Below are 14970 nucleotides of genomic sequence, written 5' to 3'. Positions count from 1 at the left end.
AAAACAAAGTACACTATGAAACATCATTAGGGTGTAGCTGTTGAGATGCTAAACATGAAGAGATCATAATCACAGTGTTGAGTAGAGGTGATTGCAGCACTATCCATAGAGCATGTTGGGATTTGTGCAAAACCCACTGACCCACAAAATGTATCTTGTAAATATGCAAATATGCATGTAGATATATAGGGTAAACACCTGATAAAATGCGCAACAAACTGCAGCGTGATTTTCTGGGCTGGGAGTGACAAAAGGGCCTTACCCTTTTTGTAGTTATTTCCTTTTGTACAGTAGAATGTGTTCATACATTACATATGAAATAAAATTTTTATCTTAAATCAATATCCTTATAATTGCTGCTCAGTATTGCCTTGTACAAAGGTACCATTACTCCTTCAGTCCTTAATGGACATTTTTTTCCTCCACTTGTTTACAATTCTAAACAACACTGGGATGATTATGTTCATACATACACCATTGTGCACTTTGCTTTCTTTTTTTTCCTTGGGATAAAAGGGACTTAAGCAATCAAAGTTATGCACATTTGAAATATCAGTAACTATTGTCATTTTCCCTGAGAATTGGAAATCTTGGAATGAAGAATCAGCCCCAACACTTAGGCTCAGCACCCCCAAACCAGAATTTCCCATTACAAGGGGCCTTACACTTCTCAACGCACCTTCATACTGAGCTTTTTGGATTCTCACAGAGGTTTTTTTTAAGAGGTTAGGATTTGGCCATAGCAAATTTAACCTATTTAAGGAACTCCAAGAAGTTAGGTTGACTTGCGTAAAACAAGATCAGGCACACCACCATGCTTGCCTTTTCCATCCCACCAGCTACTGTGAAGGACAGCTAAACACTATCTTGGACTAGTCATATTCATTTATACCTATTTGGTTAGATCAGAAAACCCCAGTGAGACAGACGTGCATATTTTCCCATCATAAATTTTCTCTTTCATCCAGCAAACATTTATGGAGTCCTGGACCCGTTCCATCCCCAGTGGAATTATCCTTAATAAATAAAGATGAAACCGAATTTTTTATTTAAATAAAAACAGAAATTTTTCAATCAGCAGACACTGAAGGATATTCTAAAGGTCAGAAGGCCTTTGACTCTGCACGTGAAGAAATAGATCTATCTTATTCTTAAGTAAGTTAAGGACATACATCACAAGTGCTAGGACAATCACTAAAATCATTTAAAAAGAGTATATAGATTCTGTGATGGTTTAAATTGTGATCTGCCCACCAAGGATGTTGAAATCCTAGTATGTGTCAATGCCAACTTTATTTGGAAACAGGGTCTTTGCAAATGATTGAGTTAAGGTGGCATCATCAAGTCGAATGTGTCCCTATAAAAATGGGAAATTTGGGCACAGACATGCACAGAGGGAAGATATGAGGACACATGGATTATGCCATGTAAAAACAGGAGTGGAGTGATGCAGTTCAAACGAAGCAATGCCAAAGCCTGCTGGCGAACCATCACCACCAGAAGCCAGAAAATGGCAAGGGAGAGTGTGCTCACGGGTTCAAAGGGAGCCTGGCCCTCTGACATTTCGATTTTCTTCTTTTAACCTCCATCACTGTGAGACAATACATTTCGGTTGTTTTAAGCATCCATTTTTCTAATACTTTGTTATAGCAGTCTGTTGAGAGCCACAGTTTAGTCGCAATGATGCCTGGCATTTTGCTAGAGAGAATGGTTGAAAGGTGACCCTGCTCCGGGATTAGGGCGGCTCAAGGATTACGGCAGATCCTGGGGGTGGGGGAATAGGGCGGATCCTGCTGGGATTAGGGCGGATCCTGCTGCCTCGGGCGCCCACTACTTTGGAGTTCCCGTTGAGTTCTCCCAGGGGTTCGGGAGAATTGGCTTGGAGCCAGGTGGAGGGAGTGTATTCCTGGAAAGTGTGTAGAGTGCCGGTGAGAGTTGCTGTTTGAACCTACAGGGCTTTGTGGCAGCTCGGTTATTTGTGCCCAGCCAGACTGTGGCAGTAGCCTAAGAAAACTAATACTACTTCAAATTAACTGAGTGGAAAATGGAATAATAAAAAATAATCAGTCCATTCTGCAACTTCAAATGGTTTAGCAAAACCATATACATATATATGTGTGTGCAATATAAATAAAGTAAAATTTATTGACACAAGTTGAGAAGTACTGACTGTAGGTGGGGACATTATGGGTGTTCATTGTACTCTTTCAATTTTTTTTCTATGGTTGAACACTTCTGTGCTAAAAGTATACGGATAAATTTTAAAAATTCAAAGCAGAGAAGGGAAAAAATGAGAAAAAAAATGGGTAGGTGAAGCAAGAGAGAGCACTTAATAAAATGATCTACTGAGACCAAAATATATCTAGTTAAACATTAAGGATAGGTGGACTAATTATTCCCTAAAGCTGCTACTTAAAAAAAGAATAGGTAGGCCAGGCACAGGTGGCTCACACCTGTAATCCCAGCAATTCTGGCCGCTGAGGTAGGAAGATTGAAAGCTCAAGGCTCGGCAACTTAGCAAGACCCTGTCTCAAAAAATAAAAAGAACTGGGGATGTAGCTCCGTGGTAGAGTGTTCCTAGATTCCATAGAAAAATAGGTGGACTAAATATTTTAGTCAAAATAAAAATGTTGTCAGACTGAATAATTAAAAAATTCTGTTTTTATAAGAGATACACCCAAACCAAAAAGGTTGACAAAGCATCATTATGGATTTGTTTGATCTGTTTCTGGGGTGTAGGATTGGGGTTTAGAAGGTAGGATTGGTAAGAATATAACAGGAAGAGTGAAAGAGGAATCAAGAGAAGGAGGCTAGCAGGGGTACTCCTGGTATAACCAGGCCTGCAGGGACCTTGGTGGTGGCCTTCCTGGACCTGGCTATTGTCTCTAGATGGAAGTGGGCCAGGAGAGCCATGCGTTGGTAGATGGGGGCCACAGCACAGTCTCCTGTTCTGTTTCTGAATGTCATGAATTTCATATATGCAAACTTACAGATTTTTTAACCTATTTTTTTTTATCAACATACTACTTTGGAAATATCTCCATACTGTTGCATGTGGAAATATTTTTTTTTTCTCTTTTTATTACTGAATTCCCTCATGTGAATATACCACAATTTGCTTAGCCATTCTCCTACTGATAGGATTTGAGTTGTTTATAATACCTGGATATTATGAATAAAGCACCTATAAACATTCTTAGACAAGTACATTTAGGGAAAAAAATTTATTCCTCACGGATATATATCTAGAAGTGAAATTGCTGGATCATAAGGTAAATGCATGCTTATCTTTCCAATTACTACACACTTTTACAAAGTGACTATACCATTTCATGCATGCACATCATTTCAGAATACAAGTCTTTTGTACGTGTATATTCAACATAAAAGTTGATAATAACAGGATGAATAGTCCAATAAAAATTGGCAACATGTTTGAATGGCAGCTTCACATACAAGAACATCCAAATGGCTCAAAATTAGTCATCAGAAAATGTCTATTGGGGACTGGGGTTGTGGCTCAGTGGTAGAGCACTTGCCTAGCATGTGTGAGAAACTGGGTTCGATTCTCAGCTCCACATATTAATAAATAAAATAAAGGTTCATTGACAACTAAAAAATATTAAAAAAGAAAATGCCTATTGGACTGGGGATGTAGCTCAATGGTAAAGTGCATGCCTAACATGGAGAATTATGCTAATAGAGTTTTAAAACTTTTATTTGTTTGCTTTTTATGTTTTTATTAGTGTATCATAGTTATACATAATAGGGGGGTTTATTTTGACGTATTTATAAATGCATCTAACATAATTTGCTCCTTTTCAATCTCTAGTACTTCACCTTTCCCTTCCCTCTTCCCTCCCCCAAGCCTCTTCTTCTACTGGTTTCCTTCTAATTGTTTATTATTTATTTATTTATTTTTTAGTTGTAGTTGGACACAATGCCTTTATTTTATTTATTTATTTATTTATTTATTTATTTATGGTGCTGAGAATCGAACCCAGGGCTTCACATGTGCTAGGTGAGTGCTCTACCACAGAGCCACAACCCCAACCCCTGTTTATTTGTTTTTAATTGGTGCATTAACATTATACATAAATTGAGAAAACATTCAACCCTCGACTTCCTATTTTCGTGTTGCCCTGTTTTACTTGTCTACTGGCCTAGAAGAAATCAGCACACCAGGTGCTGGACACCCCTTACTAGTTTTTCACAAACATGTATCCAGATAGTGGTTTGTAGAAATATGTAAACAAGGCCTCTGGCCTTGATCTGGGCTTCACAGAGATGTCTACATTTCTAAGATAAGAGAAGTTACCAATTAGGCTCCATGGCTGGCAGAGGGAGGAAAGAAAGGAGAGAAGAAGCTCTCCTCAGGTGCTGTCCTTGAGGATTAACTTGCCCAGAACAGTGAAAGAAAAAAAGCTGCTTTTATGTGAACTTCTGCAGACTGTGAACTTCTGAGCCCCTCCCCTTATAACTGGGTATAAAATTCTGAAACTATCTGAACTCAGGGTTCAGGGGATTGATTGATGACAGCAAAAGCTGTGCCCTCTGAACCTGGCTGCAGCCAAATAAAACTGTTTCCTGCTATCTGCCTTGCTTTTTCTGCCCCTACAACAGTGTAAACTGTTGAAGGTGTTTGTAGAAGACATTGTGGGTAACCTCCTGTACCCCTCACTTTTACCCCTTTAGTGCCCTCAATCCCACCCACTGCCAACTGCACCTATCTGTAGTTCTTTGCCTAAGGGCCTCCTTTTGTTGTTTTCCACTCTGGAAAACATTTGGAAGTGCTGGAGCCAGCTCTAACCAGTGACTGGTTAGATTTGGTCTGAATCTCCCAGCTTCCTCACATCCTGGGTATGACAACTCTGAGATGTGTGGTTCACACTGGCTCCCAGAGTCTCTCCAGGAGAGAAGCTCCAGAGTTCAGCCTAGTAACACTTCCCTGTATTGTGATACAGCAAAAGGGAACCTTAGCAGTTTCAGAGCTGACAGGCTATGATTTTGCACACAGCAGCTCTGCATACTGACATTTAACCAGAGAGGCTTGCAGTGACTGTTAAAGATAACTGCAGCAGCAGAAGCAGGAAACAAAGCAATGAGAACAGAACAATGCCCCTTTGGGCTTTATGCAGTACAAGTCCCTAAGCTGTAAGAGCCAAGAGTTCCTAAGTTGTCACAAGCTTTTACCCATATAAGGAATGTAGACTGCACCCTCCAATAGAATTTTACCAACTTTCTTGCCTTGTTGTACCCCAAACTTGCTCATGTATAAAAGTTAAAGCCCTGCTGTGCTTGGAGCTCAGACTTTGGGAATTATCCCTCTGGGACAGTGCCACTAATAAAGTGTTGCTTCCAGATCTCAGTGTCCTGACTCTCATTTTTCACTACAGTATTGGTCACCTTTCCTTCCTAATTTCTTTTCCCCACTTCCCTACCAGTGTTTTCCTTTACTACCCAAGTAAAATTCTCCTGCTCAGACCAGGTCTGTTTTTGAGAGGTAGACAAAGATGTCTGATGGAACAGATTTTGCCTTAGTTCAAAACCACGGATCTACAATACAAAGGCAACAAAAGGACCATAAGAATAAAGAGTCGGAAAGAAAAGAGAAAAACTTCCTTTTGATATGAACTATTATGTAGAAAAACCCAAAGATATATTATTCAAATTAATAAGAGAGTTTATCAAGACAGCTAGTTGAAAAATCAATTCTATTTATATTTACCAGCAATGAATGGTTAGAAAATGACATTTTAAAAATGTTTGCTTCTACCAAGCATAAAAATTAATTATCTGTGAATAAATATAAAAGATATGCAAGATCTCTACAGAGAATATTAGGTCCAAGTAATTTAAAAGGTAAGTTTTCTTCATGGATGTCAAACTCATAAAAATATCAATTATCTTCCAAATTGATAAATAGATTCAATTCAATCCCAATAAAAATGTCAACAAGTTCTTTCTTCTTCTTTGCTTTTCATTTTTGTGACTCATACATAAATACATACACACATACATATATTATATATTTAATATATGCATATATACATACGATATAGAAATGTTCAAGATGCTTTGGAATAAGTCGACTGTCCAGTCTTCTCTCAAAGCTTATTGCTAAGCTATAGTAATCAAGACAGTATAGTATTGGTTTAAAGATATAACCTGACCAATAGAATAGACACACATGAATAGCTGACACTTGATTTATGAGAAAGTGGCAATTCAGATAGTTTTTTTAATAAAATGGCTATGAAAATTGGATATCTATATAGAAAATGAAACTGACTTAGTGTAGTAGCTCATGCCTATAATCTCAGGGAATTGGGAGACAGAGGCAGGAGAATCCCAAGTTCTAGGCCAGTCTAGGAAATTTAGTAAGAATCTGTCTCAAAATGAAAAATAAAAAGACTAGAGATATAGCTCAGTGGTAGAGTGTGGCCTTGGGTTCAGTCCCCCAACACCTCAAAAAAAATTTTATTGGGCTGGGGATATAGTTCACTTGGTACAGTGCTTGCCCAAGGCCCTGGGTTCAATCCCCAGCACCAAAAAAAAAAAAAAAAAAAAAAAAAATTATTAACCATAATAAGACACCATTAAAACTCATCATAGTAGGTAAAAGTTTTAAATCTGATCATACCAACTATTGTGAGGATGTGAGAAAATAGGGACTCTTATACGTGAGAGAAAATGTAGGTTGGCAAGAACTGGGGACATGAGTTTGGCATTATACCCATTTACCCAGGCATTCTGCTCTAAGTATACATCCTCTATAAATGCATTTGCATGTGCACCCAGAAATATGTGCAAAAAAATGTTCATAACATCACTGTTTTTAACCGTTCCAAACTGGAAACAACCCAAGTGTCCATAAATACCACAGTGGACACCAGTAGAGACACCAGTTTTGTGGGGCCTGACACACAACTTGGTGGAACCCTCTTTAAGTAGAAGAATAAAAAATGATAAATACAAAATTTAGTATGAAAGCAAATATTTGATTAAAATGAGACAAAGTATTTAAGGAAGAAGTAACACCCATTCTTCACAAACCCTTCAAAAAAGCAAAAGAGGATGGAACACTTCCCAGCTTATTCCATGAAACCAATATTATCTTAATACCACAAAGATGTCTTTGTCTGAACAAAGACATCTCAAGAAAAGAAAAATGAAGGAATTCATTACTTATGAATATCAACTCCAAAATTCTCAACAAAACTGAATCCAGCCACAGTAAAAAGGATTATACACACTGACAAAGTGGGATTTGTCCCAGGAATGCAATGTTGGTTCAACATATAAAAATCAATCAGTATAATATATCATCAGTATAATAACCAGGAGTGGTGGCATACACCTATAATTCCAGCAACTCTGGAGGCTGAGGCAGGATGACCACAAGTCCAAGGCCAGCCTCAACAACTTAGGCCCTAAGCAACTTAGAGAGACCCTGTCTCAAAACAAGAAATAAAAAGATCCTGGTTGTAGCTTAGTGGTTAAGATCCCTGAGTTCAATCCCCAGCACCAATATATAGATATAAGCATATATACAATATACCATGTTAATAGAATAAAGGACACAACCACATGATCATCCTAATAGACATAGAAAAACACTTGACACAATCCAATACCTTTTCATGATAAAAATATTCAACAGTCAGAAATAGAGGGGAACTTCCTCAGCCCGAGAAAGGGCATCCATGAAAAACATACAACTAACATACTACTTAATGGTGAAAGATTGAAAGTGTTACCTCTAAGATCAGAAACAAGATAAGGATGGTACCTGCTCTTGCTACTTCTTCCAACATTATACTGGAAGTTCTATCTGTTAGGTCGGTGGCAACTTAGTGGCAATTTAGAACAAAGCAGCCCGCGCTGCTTTGAACATCAATCAGATGCCAGCGGAAACGCCTGTCAATCAGCCAGATCTCCTGACTAACTCCTGTCAATCAGCAGGACCCCCTGGTCAATCCTGGAGTTCAGCCAACTCCCCTGACCAACTCCAAGGGGGCAAGGGACCCTAGAGACACCTTTTCCTGTCCCAAGCCCTTCCCTTCCTGCTGTAAGCCCCATAAAAGTCCAGTCCGGTCGAGCTTCCATGCGGTTTCTCCTCAGACCCTTCCCCTGTCCCCTCTGTGGGTCTGATCGAGTTCCGCCCAAGAAGTGATATCTCAATAAAACCTGTTCAGCGGCCCTTTTAAATCTGCCTCCTTTGGTTGCTGCCTGCTCAGCCTGATCTTACACTATCCAGGGCAATCAGGCAAGAAAAAGGCATAACCGAATGAAAAACTATATCCTAACAAGTTACTTTTGCAAATCCTACAATTTTTTTTAAATCACATAAATATATTGATGGGGTTTGTCTCAGAGCCTTCGAAGGGATCTGTGAAAATGAGGACCCTTACCAGAACAGGTGAGTCTATGTCTGCAGAAAGTAGACTGGTAGTTGCCTAGGGCTGGTAGGAGAGTTGGAGGTGGGTGGGAGCTTGATGGCCAAAAATATAAGGTTTCTTTGTGGGGGTAATAAAGATATCCTAGGGGTTAGGGGTTTAGCTGAGTGGTAGAGCACTTGTGTAGCACACACAAGGCCTTGGGTTCAATCCCCAGCAGATAAAGCACACCCACACAGACACACACACACACACACACACAAATGCAAATGTTTTGAAGTTTAAGGGGGAAAAAAAGGACCTCTAAAGTTGAAGTTTTATTAGTTTCTCAGTACACCCAACTCTGAATTGCAATCTGATTATATAAGACTATATAACAATTAAAATGAATGAAATATATTTGACATTGTGGGTGAGTCTTTAAAATATAATGTAGAATGAAATATGTCTGCAGAAAATAATGCAGAACTGTGTGTAGTGGGTTGAATAGTGTCCACCTGAAACATTAGAATGTGCCCTATTCTGGAAACAGTGTCTTTGCAGATGTAATTAGTAAGGGATCTTGAGATGAAACCATCCTGGATTTAGGGATGATTAGTATCTTTATAAAAGAACAGAGAGGGAGATTTGGACACCCAGAGACAGGGAAGAAAGACATGTGGGGATGGAGGCAAAGGGCAGGGTGAAGCTGCCACAAGCCAAGGAATACCAAGAGGCACCAGAAGCTGGGAGAGGCAAGAAAGGATCCTCCCTAAAGCCTTCGGAGGGGGCTTGGCTCTGCTGACACCCTGACTTCAGACTTCTGCCCTCCAGAATCATGGCAATACAAATGCTATTGTCTTAAGTCACCAAGCTTGTAATAATTCATTGTGACAACCCTAGAAAACAAATACACTATAATTACACTTCTATATACTGCACTCTAGAAATGTGTACTTATGTTTCAAAACAAGATAAGGAAGAATGTTATGACCATGAAATCAGGACAGTGATTAGTTCTGGGAGACAGGCATGGAAGGGAATAGCTTGGAAGGAACAGGAGGCATTTCCAGAATATTAGTGGGATTAGATTGCCTCGTATAAGGGAGGAAAAATATCTTTTCCTTCACTCTCATCTTAGGTTCATTACCTGGAACTCCTGTTACAAAAGACAATTAACAAGAAAAAGCATTCTAATGTATTTAATGCGAGTTTTATGTGACACAGGAAAAGAAATGAAAACTTCTTCAAGCAGTTAAACTTGAGAGTTTTAATAGTAGTTTCAATGAACAGGGAGAGCTGTGAAAAGCTATGTTGGAGACATAAAGAGCATGAACCAAGGGTAATAAGCTGAGAAAATTTAGCAAAGCCTGTTTATTCAGATTCTTCTTGCTGGATCTTTGGAGATAAGAAAGCTCCTTTCCTCCAGGCACAGGGAGAACACCTTGCACATGAGGGCCTAATCACCTCCTTGAGAGAAGAGAGATACCAGAGAGACCACCCCCACCTGCTGTTCCCCAGATTCCTTCAGCTTAAAGCATGCAGGGAGCCAGAGTGTGGGGTATTGTGTCCTGAACAGTATGACATGGAGAGTATGATGTGGGTGCTCACACTCTAATAATCTGTTGAGCTATAATTTTATATTTCATCCACTTTGTTCATCTGCATTACTTTTCACAGAGGTTTTTAAAAAAAAGTTAAGAGAAAATCAGATAGGCCTCTAAACACAAAAGCTGGCATCAGAAACATTTTAAACAGAAAGATAGGGCGGGGAGCAGCTTCTGAGATGATTGAATTAGTTTTTTTTTTTAAAAAAAAAGTCCTCTTCCTGCCCAATAAGGCCCAGAGGCCTGGGATCAGCCCTAGGCAGAGAAGAGAGGAGGTCAATAGGGCTCTCTAGCAGAATTCCCTTTCCCTGGCCTATCTCCCCTTCTCTCCCCCAGGCCTGCCTCCAGGGGCTGCTGCTCCCTAGGAACTCTCAACCTGTACAGAGGTGGAGCCTTCTCTACTCCCTCATTGCTCACCCCCAAGAAGAGTTGAAAAGTTCAAATAAAAATTAACAACAACAAAAGCCTTAATAAAGGAGAGCCAAATGCAGATCCATTTACCCTGGAGGCAAAGGAGAGTTTGTCCCAGGCTCTGGGTCCAACCCATCCACATGCTACTCCAGGAACCAAGGGATTCTCTGGGTCTCTCCATTCCTGGCTTCAGGCTTTCCTCCACACAAGTAGGTAACATTTCTAAGCTTGTTGTGTACCAGCACACTTTCATACACATGAATGCAACATGCACAAGCTCATGCACACACATCCATAAACATGCATGTTCATACCACACATACTCACAGGCATGTATACATACATGCCCACATACACTCTCAATGCTTGGAAACAAAAAAATCACATACACATACCCACATATACAGCTGCATATGCATATTAACTTATCATGTACATACTGCAAATACACCTATATAAACACAGGCATATATACATTTAAATTCATATGCACATACTCATGAAAGGGTGGCATGTGACTTCCATGACTGGGTTATTTAAAAAACCATGTGGTTTCTGCCTTGTTCTCTTTCTCTCTGGGGTTATTCACTTTGGAGGAAACCAGCTGTCATGAGGACACTTGATCAGCCATATGGGAAAATGTGACAAGGAACAAGGAACTGAGATTGAGAAACTGATGTGACTCCATTTTTGAGAAACCAGCTTCTACCTCAAGTCCTGTCTGAAAGGAGGGGGCGTGACCCTTGTCCTTGGAAAAACCCACAGAGCCCTCCTAGGCACATAGTCACCCCCACCTGAGACAGGGAAAATACCTGAAATGCCAGGTGACCCTCCCAGTAGTTTTGGTGATTGATAACAGGATTAGGCAACCCTGCAGTTTAACATATACACTCTTGCAACCCCTCGCAGCCTAAACCAATCAGTTCAAACATATCCACCACTTGAACTAACCAATCACCCCTACCCGACTTGTTCCTGCCAACGAATGTGCTAATCAATGTTAAGCGTTGTTATTTGATTTTCCCACGGTATAAAATGATTTGCTGTGTGATGTTGTGACACATAGAGTATCCCCCAAAACCTATAAAATCTCACTGAAAAAAGGACTGGGACTCACTCCTCAGGACCGCTGTGTAGGAAATGGTTGTGAGTCCAGCTTGCAATAAAGACTCTTGTGTGATTGCATTGGATTCAGCTCCTGGAGGTCTATTGGGGTCCCACGAATCTGGCATTACAAGACCTCCTACCAAAAGCTAGCACCAACTTATCAGGAGGGTAAGGTAAGCCATTTTGGAAGGAGATTCCCACAGCCCCAGTTGAGCCTTCAGATCATTGTGGCTTCTTGCTGCAGTCTGGCTGGGCACAAAATCACGAGCCACTCAAGCAGGAACAAACTTTATTTTTTGAAACTGCCGCCAATGTCCAGTACGCGCCTGGGAAGATTTTTCGATCCACCCACGCCGCCTCCTCCCGGAACCGCCAGAGAGAGCTCCTCCCCCGGAACTCCCTCCTACTGTACTTCCCCAACCAATGGGAACTCTCCAGGAGTCCCGTAGCAGGCCTAGGTGAACAGCAGGAGTCCAATATCCATGTGAATGCAAATCTTAACATAATCATATCATCTCAATGGCTAGCTGGCGTCACCTTTCAACCAAAAATGACATGCATCATATACTTGGCTCTTAGCAGCTTCTGTCCACATCTTGACTGCCGTTCCATGGTAGAACTTCAGCCAGAAGCACCCAGCTAAGCTAATCCTAGATTCCTGACCCTCAGAAACTATTAAGATGATAAATGTTTGTTATTCTTAAGCTGCTAAATTGGGGGAATTTGTTACACAGCAATAGAGCAGTAGAAAATGAATACAAATATATTGCATATACTCAGACACACAGACACACATACCATATCCATATACTCAAATACATCCCCCACATACCCACAAGTCTACAGCTACACACACATATAAACAAACACAAATATACTTGCTTGCAATACACATCGATACGCAGGCATACATGTGCACACACATGCACGAGCCCTGAGAATCCACCCCCAAAGAGTCCCGAGACTCTTCCACATCCAGGTACCCCCTTGAGCTTCCCTCAGAGTCTTATACATCTCTGGGGAGATGTTATCCAGGAGATTCCTGCCAGGGTGATTATGTCCCTGAGGGAAGACTTGCTTCCTAACAGAAGGCCGTGGCCTGGGTCTTGTAGACTCAACACAATGAAACCAACTCCCACTGGGTATCCAAGAAGAAGCACCAGAATGACAGTCCACCCTGGCCTCAGTGTCTCCCAGCCAAGACGACCCACAGACAGAAAGCTCCAGAGGAACCTGTGAGGCCAAGGCTTTGGTGGGTCAGATTCAAGGTGTGCCCTTCCCCATCAGGGTAGGCAGCTTCTGTTCTCTGGGAGTAGCTGGGCTGTCTCACCCCTTCTCCTTGCTGAGCTGTGGAGCAGGACTCCTGGGTTCTGCTCCTGATTCTCCACCAGGGCTCTTGCCCCTCTGGGTTTCACACATGCGTGGGACATGATGGAGGTGTTTGAATCCCTAGGACACTGAAGCTGAAGCGAAGCAGAATTTGACTCACAATGTGTTTGAACAACACAAGGCTATTTTCACGTCCATCATTTCAGTTCATGTGCCCAGTCACTTAATAAGGTGCCCACTTAAGGGATGAGAGAACAGAGGTAGAGATATCTGGTAGCCATCTCAGGACCCAAGTCTGATTCATTTATTCAACAAATACTTACTGAGCCAGATAATGAGGGTATGATAATAAAGTAAACACATGTCCCCATGGAACTTCCACCTGAGAGGGAAGACACAAACAAGTAAACAAGGGAATAAGTCAGTGTAAACACTAAGAGTCAAGAAGGCATTGACATGATAATGATTCATAGGGACAAGAAACTATCTGAGGAAGTAGAATTTTAATATAACAAACAGTGATAGAGTGGTGGAGAGAAGAAGGGGGAAAGATCTTCAGAAGAGCTCAGGTTTTCAAAGAATGGAAAGAAGGCTGGAACATGGAGAAGAAGACAGAGAGGAGACCAGGATGGAGAGGGAAGCAAGGCTAGACTGTGCTTGGATTTGTAGGTAGAGGTCCAAGATTTAGTGATAATTCAGAATTGTTAAGAAAATTCACAGCGGAGTGTAAAGCAAAGAAGTAACACGCTTTTAATTGATATTCCAGGAAGCATTGCCTGGTGCTTGATAGATTATAGTGAGGCAAGAGTCACACAACAAATATTCAACAAGTATTGGTTGAGCACCTACAGTATGCCAGACATGATTCTAGGCTCCTAGATGATCCCCCCAAGCTTCTAGTTATTCCATAACTGTAAAGATGCCATCATAGTAACAGGTGAAAGATGGTGGCTTGTACAAAGGTGGTGGTACTTGGTCTGAAAAATATGGACTGATAGGAGAAAATTTTAGCAGGAAAAATCATTACAACTTGGAGGAAGTACCAATGACAGAAAAGGTAAGTTAACAAGAACTGTAAAAGCTAATAACACACACCAAGGGCCCATCACCTGCCATTTAATCATATATTTAAATGCTTCACAGTTTTGAATTTATTAATCCTAAGAACTCCTGGCACTAGACACTCAGACTCCTTAATACTATCAGCCCCAGCTTACAGATGAGGAAACTGGGGCACAGAGAAGCTTAAAAGCTGCCTTCAGATTGGTGGATATGACCCCGGGCAATCTCAGCTTAGCACAACACCTTAACAAGTAAGGGACTGTTTCTCAAGACTGACTCCCAGGTGCCATTGGCAATATGCAGTTCTTGACTGTATCAAGCCCCCTTCCCCTTCTTTAATCCTCGGTGATAAGAAGAGGATGTGGTAGAGGTAAGGCATGTGGATGTAGTGGAGCCTTGTCCGCTTGGGATTCTAGAGAGGAGTCCACTATTTTCAGGAGACAGGCCACTCTTAAAAGCAGTACTCTGACCCCAAGGCAGGGAAGAACCAAAGTTGGGGCCTTGTCACCATCAACCTAGAGATTTTATCACCCCCTCTCTGGGTTCCAGCCAGGCAGGTGCAGTGGCCACAGTGAGTTGGGGGCCTCAGAGATGCGTCTTTGTTTTTCCTCTGGGACTAATTCCCATGATGGGGAGGAGACCTGGGAGAAGGACCAACGGCATCTTGAGAGGCGTGGGGGGGGGGGGGCAGTGGGTGCCCGAGGCTTGGAAACTCTGGAAAAAGTGTGCGGTAGGGAGAGAAAGTTAGAGGGCGTCTTGGAGGCAGGGGTTAAAACAGAAGAGGGGGTGGGAGGCAAGAGAAGCCAGTTTAAGCGAAGATTAGGGGTTCAGCAGCAGGAATGGAGGGGAACTTCAGAGTGTTCCAAGGGACCTGGAGCCCAGCCCTGAGGCCTTGGGAGAAGCAGACGTGCTGGGAAGCCACGACCAAGGCAGAAAGAGCCAGGCCCGCCTACATCCAGTTCTGACCTCGGGATGAGTCCTGACTGGGCCCAGGGCTTCCTCTTCAGCCTGGGAGCTGCACCTACTTGAGAGAGGGGCCAGGGGAATAGCAGTACAGGATGAGGCCAGAGTTCTAG

Source organism: Marmota monax, unplaced genomic scaffold (genome assembly GCF_021218885.2).
Source record: "Marmota monax isolate L192 unplaced genomic scaffold, Marmota_monax_Labrador192_F-V1.1 WCK01_AAM20220418_F8-fsc00041, whole genome shotgun sequence".
Lineage (NCBI taxonomy): Eukaryota > Metazoa > Chordata > Mammalia > Rodentia > Sciuridae > Marmota > Marmota monax.
Note: the sequence above shows the minus strand (reverse complement) of the source record.